Source organism: Enhydra lutris, unplaced genomic scaffold, assembly GCF_002288905.1.
Source record: "Enhydra lutris kenyoni isolate GAN:26980312 unplaced genomic scaffold, ASM228890v2 scaffoldscaffold1, whole genome shotgun sequence".
NCBI classification, from domain to species: domain Eukaryota; kingdom Metazoa; phylum Chordata; class Mammalia; order Carnivora; family Mustelidae; genus Enhydra; species Enhydra lutris.
Genome location: NW_019154085.1, coordinates 12,905,429 through 12,912,967, shown reverse-complemented (window position 1 = coordinate 12,912,967; position 7,539 = coordinate 12,905,429). Strand labels below are relative to the sequence as shown.

Genomic DNA, 7,539 nt, shown 5'->3' with positions numbered 1-7,539 from the left:
TCCACTTCCCCAGGTTAGATTTAAATGAGGTCCTTGATCAAATGGACTGGCATAATGTTCTGTGGAGTGTGCAGATCCTGTGGCAGAGAATAGGAGAGCTAATATGGCTTTGGGACAAGACCGTGAGGAGGAATTGCTGGCCATTCCATGTAAATGTGACGTGCTTCTGTCCTCATCCTCTGTCTTACGTGATTAGAAACACTGCACCGGCCAAATCACTAGCCGCATTCCGTTTCTTTTCTGTTTTGCATACTGTTTCACAGACTATGTTGATCTGATCTAGTAGATACTAAACCTGACAGAGCAGCTAAAATTGGGGCTACTACTTGGTTAAATCGAGGGTAACCCATTGTTATCTATCATCTTATTTTTGTAGATGCCAAATGGGTGAGTTAAATGGGAAATAAAACCATCCCCACATTTTTAAAGACCTTGAAGTTATCATTCATGGGTCTTTAATACTCTACCGGAGATGCAGAATTGCTTCTGATTTATGATCTTGGCTGGGGTGGGAAGCAGTTTTAGGGGCTTCCACTTGGCCTTTGCTACTTCAATATCTCTTATACTGCAGCTGGGGAATCAATGTTAGGAATTCGTCAACTGCTAAACTGTCCATTCTTATTTCAAAGAATGGGGACGTGACTGTAGAGTAAGACCTTGGGACCCATCAGACTCCCTGTGAGACAGACTTGGGTCAGGACTCCATTTACCATCCGAACTTGACTCTAACAGGAAGGCCATGATGGTTATTTCGGTTTCCCCTAGGATAAATACCAGTTCAGACCCTGTCTGAACCTGTTCAGGCAGGGTCTGAACTGGTATTTTGGGGCTGTTATAACAGAAATACCATTGACTGGGTGGCTTAAGTAATATTTTTTCCTTGCAATTTTGAAGACTGGGAAGTCCAGACTTAGGGTGCTGATTAATTCGGTTCCTGGTGAAAACCTTTTTCCTGGTTTTCAGACCTTGCTGCATCCTCACATGTCAGAGAGAGAAAGAGAGAGAGAGAGAGAGAGAGAGAGAGAGAGAGAGAGACTGAGAAGGAGCAAGCTCTCTGGTATCTTCTTCAAAGGGCACCGATCCCATCATGAAGGCTCCTAATTACCTCCTACAAGGCCCTATCTCTTAAATAACACCACACTGGGATCAGAGTTTCAACATATAAATTTTGAGGGACATATGCCCCCAGTCTTATAGCAGACCCTGACTCAAAAGGCCCTCAAAAGAGCTTGATATCCCCCAATTTCCCCAGCTTACATTTACTATTGTAACGGCCTTTGGGGAAAGCAAAGAAAGACTGGCACTGTATACACTTGCTGAAGTGTTGAAGGAGTCTTCCTTAAGGGAACCCAGCCTTCCCTTCAATCTATGAATTGTCAGTCTGAGAACCAACTCAAATCTGGCAACTGGAAATACACTGTGAATCTTTTACCATAGTAGCTGACATCAGCCTTCTGCTCTTTTTTTCTTGAACTTTTTTGGTTTTTATATACATCAAGCAACGCTCTTAAATGCTATCTCAACACTAGGAGGGGTGACATAGCTCCCCTAGGCTCCCCTAGTTGCCAACTTGAATTTGCTGACAAATTACATCCACCTCACCTCTGATGATGAAATACTGGACCTTGACCTCTACTATTCTGGAATCCATTTATTCCAACTGATGCTAAAAACCCAGTTCTTTAGTAATACCCCCCCAGTGATAATCCTAGCCGATAGGAGAGACCTACCTCTAAGCTTCTCAGTGATGCTAGGTGTCCTGTTCCTTATTGATTTAGTGAGAGTGTCCTGTGGCTCCTATGGAGCATGGTTAGCTGATGGATTCTCTCATCTAACGTCATAAATTCATTTTAGCCTGTCTATTATTATCACTCTGAGAACTCTGGCCTTTTCCTCAATATTCTGTCAAGACAATTCCAGCATCTCCTCCTTATTTTATTGTAGGCCATCAGTTTTTCTGAGTTTCAAGTTATGATCTCAGCAGCATACTGTTCAAGCTTCAGGTGCCCTTGGAATTAAGTCCTCAGCCAAGGGAAAATTCCCCCATATCAACAAATTTTCCCTTACCTAGCCTTGTGTTATGTCATTCTCTCCATCCCTGGTCCAACACCTCCAAGTTCAATTCTAGTCATGCCCTTCCAGTTCCTCTTCTCTATATTAGCCAGATCTTGTGACACTTTTGGTAAATACCTTCCTCCCAAAGCAGTCATAGGATTTGATGAAAATCCTGATTATAATCTAGAAGCAATGTGGACAGGCAAGGACGGATCTTCAGGAGGAAATAAATCATTTTGTGAGGCATCTGCTTTATGTGAAGGTTTTTCATGGCCATCTGGAGAACTGGAGACATTATCTTCTTGCAAGGGGTGTGGGGAATGGGCAACTTCAACCATGTCAGAGGGTTCAGGGAATCTGGAGGTTCAAGATTCTCAAGTATATCCCATCCCAGGTCAGAGAGCCCCACTCTCTTACCAGGGTCCAGATTTTATTTTATTTATTTTTTATTTTTATTTTTATTTTTATTTTTTTAAAGATTTTATTTATTTACCTGACAGACAGAGATCACAAGTAGGCAGAGAGACAGGCAGAGAGAGAGGAAGAAGCAGGTTCCCCACAGAGCAGAGAGCCCGATGTGGGGCTCGATCCCAGAACCCTGGGATCACGACCCGAGCCGAAGGCAGAGGCCTTAACCCACTGAGCCACCCAGGCACCCCCAGGGTCCAGATTTTAGCACTGAAGGGCTATAAATCTACCTTTCTTTAGACTCTACTACTCTCACAGTCAGGTACAGCGTAGGATTTTTTAGCAAACTCACTGCAAGAGAAGAGTTTCTCTTTAAATGGTGCTGTAACCAGGGCCCAATTTTAGGAATTTAATAAATTTTCTAGAACATTTATAGCATTTACCCATGCAATATAACCTAAGAAATTTTATCATCATATGTTTGATAATGCTTCCCACATAACTTAACACACCAAATAAACAAGCCTAGTTGGTCAAAAAGACTTCATTTAGAATTCAAATCTTGGGAAGTCTGTTAAAAACCTCAGATGGTTTCAGGGCGCCTTGGTGGCTCAGTGGGTTAAAGCCTCTGCCTTTGGCTCAGGTCATGATCTCAGGGTCCTGGGATCGAGCCCCGCATCATTGGGCTCTCTGCTCAGCAGGGAGCCTGCTTCCCTTCCTCTCTCTCTGCCTGCCTCTCTGTCTACGTGTAATCTCTGTCAAATAAATAAATAAAATCTTTTAAAAAAACAAACAAAAAAAAAAACCCTCAGAAGGTTTTAAAGAATGTGCTTAAATTTAATTATTTTACCAAAGTGGCAGTAAGAGATTCTAAAGGCAACTACAGAAGGTTATGTACTTCATTCCAGTCTTAGCCCTGACCATGCATTAAAATTATTTTCCAAAGGTTTCCTTCAAAACCTACAACTTTCTTTTTCATTCAGATTTTGTCTTAAGCCTTCTCTCTCTAAACAACCAATCTCATTTTAGGAAAAAATTACTTTCCTTTCCTTCAACAAAAATGTATTCCTATTCCTCATACCTTTCTTTTTCTTTTAAAGATTTTATTTATTTATTTATTTGATGGAGAGAGAAATCACAAGTAGGCAGAGAGAGAGGGAAGCAGGCTCCCTGCTGGGCAGAGAGCCCGATGTGGGGTTCGATCCGAGGACCCTGAGATCATGACCTGAGCTGAAGGCAGAGGCTTAACCCACTGAGCCACCCAGGCACCCCTCCTCATACCTTTCTTATAAAAAAACTTATCTTACTTTCCTTGCATACAAAGTTTCTTTCCTTATTTTCTAGCAGTCTTACTTACATTTATTAGAATTTTTACTTTTATAAGTCTTAGTCTCCAACTTCCAACAACATAGGTTCAGAGGGAACATACCTCAACATGATAAAGGCCATATATGAAAAACACATAGCTAACATCGTACCCAAAGATGAAAAACAGAGCTATTCCTCTAAGATCTGGAACAAGACAAGGATGTCCACTCTCACCACTTTTATTCAACATAGTACTGGATATCATAGCCACAGCAATCAGACAAGAAAAAGAAATAAGAGGCATCCAAATTGGTTAGGAAGAAGTAAAACTATTTGCAGATAACATAGTAACACATGTAGAAAACCCTAAAGACTCCATCAAAAAAAACTACTAGAACTGACAAATGAACTCAGTAAAGTCTCAAGATACAAAATCAATATACAGAAATCTGTTGCATTTCTATACACTAATAATGAAGTAGCAGAAGCAGAAATTAAGAAAACAATCTTAGGGTACCTAGCTGACTCAGTCAGTGGAGAATGTGACTCTTTTTTTTTTTTTTTAAGATTTATTTATTTATTTTGAAAGAGAGGGAGTGTGAACACAGCAGGGAGAGGCAGAAGGAGAGGGAGAGAGAATCTCAAGCAGACTCCCTGCTGAGCACAGAGCCCCTACATAGGACTCAGTCTCATGACGCTGAGATCATGACCTGAACCAAAATCAAGCATCAGATGTTTGACTGACTGAACCACCCAGGTGCCCCTGAATCCCGCAACTCTTGATTTTGGGGTCATGAGTTTGAACCCCGTGTTGGGTGTAGAGATTACTCAAAAATCAAAACATAAAAAAGAAACAAATAGGTAAAAAACAAATCTCATTTACAATTGTACCCAAAACAATAAAATACCTAGGAATAAACTTAAACAAGGAAGTAAAATACCCTTAAAAACTATAAGACATTGATGAAAGAAATCGAAGATGACACAAACAATGGAAAGATATTCTTTGTTCATGGATGGGGAGAACAAATATTGATAAAATGTCAACACAATCCAAAACAATCTACAGGTATAATGCAAGCCCTATCAAAATACCAGTAGCATTTTTTCATAAAAAGAGAACAAATAACACTCAAATTTATATGAAACCATAAAAGACCCCAAAGAGTCAAAACAATCTTGAAACAGAAGTACGAAACTGGAGGTATCACAATCCCAGATTTCAAAATACACATCAGTGTAGTAATCAAAACGATATGGTATTGGCACAAAAGTAGACACATAGATCAAAAGAACAGAATAGAGAGCCCAGAAATGAGCCTACAATTAAAAGGTCAATTAATTTTCAACAAATGAGGCAGGAAATACAATGTGAGAAAGATGGTTTCTTCAATAACTGGTTTTGGGAAAACTGGACAGCTACATGCAAAAGAATGAAACTGGACCACTTTCTTACATCATACCCAAAAATAAACTCAAAATGGATTAAAAACCTACAGGAGAGACCTGAAACCATAAAATTCCTAGAAGAAAACAGGCAGTAATCTCTTTGACATCAGCCATAGAAATATTTTTCTAGATGTGTCTCTTTTTGTAAGGGAAACAAAAGCAAAATTAAACTATTGGACTATACTAAAATAAAAAGCTTTTGCAAGGTGAAAGAAACCATCAACAAAACAAAAAGAGAACCCACGGAATGGAAGAAGATATTTGCAAATGACATATCTGATAAGGGGTTAATATCCAAAATGTTATACAACTCAACACCAAAAAACAAATAACCCAATTAAAAATGGACAGAAGAAAAAAAAATGGGCAGAAAACATGAATAGACATTTATCCAAAGAAGACATACAGATGGCCATCAGACACATGAAAAATATCTCAACATCACTCTTCATCAGGGAAATGCAAATCAAAACCATAATGAGATATCACCTCACACCTGTCAGAATGGCTAAAATCAACAATACAAAAAACAGCAAGTATTGGTGTGGATTTGGAGAAAAAGAAATCCTTGTGCGCTATCAGTGGGAATGCAAACCAGTGCAGCCATTGTGGAAAACAATATGGAGGTCCCTCAAAAAATTAAAAATAGTCTTTCCAACCAGGGCCCAGCAGAATGGCTCTGGCAAAGAAGGGTGATGAGTAGAAGGGCCATTCTGCCATCAACGCCGTAGTGACCAGAGAACACACCATCAACGTTCCCAAGCGCATCCATGGAGTGGGTTACAGAAGTGTGCCCCTGGGGCACTCAGATCCAGAAATTTGCCATGAAGGAGATGGGAACTCCAGATGAGCGCACTGACACCAGGAGCAACAAAGCTGTCTGGGCCAAAGGAATAAGGAATGTTCCATACCGTATCTGTGCGCGGTTGTCCAGAAAACATAACGAGAATGAAGATTCCCCAGACAAGCTCTACATGCTGGTTACCTAAGTACCTGTCACCACTTTCCAAATTCTACAGACAGTTACTGTGGATGAGTACTAATCGTGAAATAAAGGTATAAAACTGAAAAAAAAATTTAAATAAATAAATAATTAATTAAAAACAGAATTACCATTTAACCCAGTAATTACACTATTGGATATTTACCCAAAGAAAACACAAACACTAATTCAAAAGACTACATGCACCTTTATTTTTATTGCAACATTATTTACCATAGCCAAGATATGAAAGCAGCTCGTGTCTATTAATAAATAAATGGATAAAGAAAACGTAGTGTATATATACAATGGAATATTACCCAGCTATTAAGAAGAATAAAATCTTGCAGTACCTGGGTGGTTCAGTTGTTAAGCGTCTGCCTTCAGCTCAGGTTATGATCCCAGGGTCGAGGGATTGAGCCTTCCATCAGGCTCCCTGCTCATTAAAAAAATAAAAATAAGTAAAAAGACTGAAATCTTGCCATCTTCAACAACATGGATGGATCTAGAGGGTACTAGGGCTAAATGAAATAAGTCATTCAGAGAAGGACAAACACCATGTGATTTCACTCATATGTGAAATTTAAGAAACAAAACAAAACAAAGGAAAAAAGAGACAAACAACAACCAAAATCCCAGATTCACTTTTTAAAAAAAGATTTATTTATTTATTTGACAGAGAGAGAGACAGCAAGAGAGGGAACAGAGAGTGGGAGAGGGAGAAGCAGGCTTCCCCGCCCAGCAGGGAGCCCGATGCAGAGCTGGATCCCAGAACCCTGGGATCATGACCTGAGCCAAAGGCAGATGCTTAAGGACTAAGTCACCCAGGTGCAGCCCCCCCCCCGCCCCCCGATTCTTAAATAAAGAGAACTGAGGGTTACCAGAGGGGAGGTGGGTGGGGGGGGGGAAATGTGTGAAGCAGGTGAAGGGGATTAAGAGTACACTTATCATGTTGAGCACTGAGTAACATACAGAATTACTGACTCACTATATCGTACACCTGAAACTAATATAACACTGTTATTAACGATACTGGAATGAAATGAGCGAATGAATGAGATCTTAGTTTCCAGTGAAAACAGTAAGTAGTTAAACAATTGTAAACTCTCTGTTACACCAGAGTTTTTTAAAGATTTTATTTATTTATTTGACAAGAGACACAGCAAGAGAGGGAACACAAGCAGGGGGAGTGGGAGAGGGAGAAGCAGGCTTCCCACTGAGCAGGGAGCCCCAAGAGGGGCTCAAACCCAGGACCCGGGGACCATGACCTGAGCTGAAGGCAGATGCTTCACGACTGAGCCACCCAGGCGCCCCAGATCAGAATTCTTTAGATTGGA

General features: G+C 40.3%; 1 pseudogene; it reads left to right on the top strand.

The window, feature by feature from the left end:
• The first annotated feature begins 5,893 nt into the window (after window positions 1–5,893).
• Window positions 5,894–6,263, top strand: LOC111162312 (annotated as a pseudogene).
• Window positions 6,264–7,539: the final 1,276 nt, after the last annotated feature.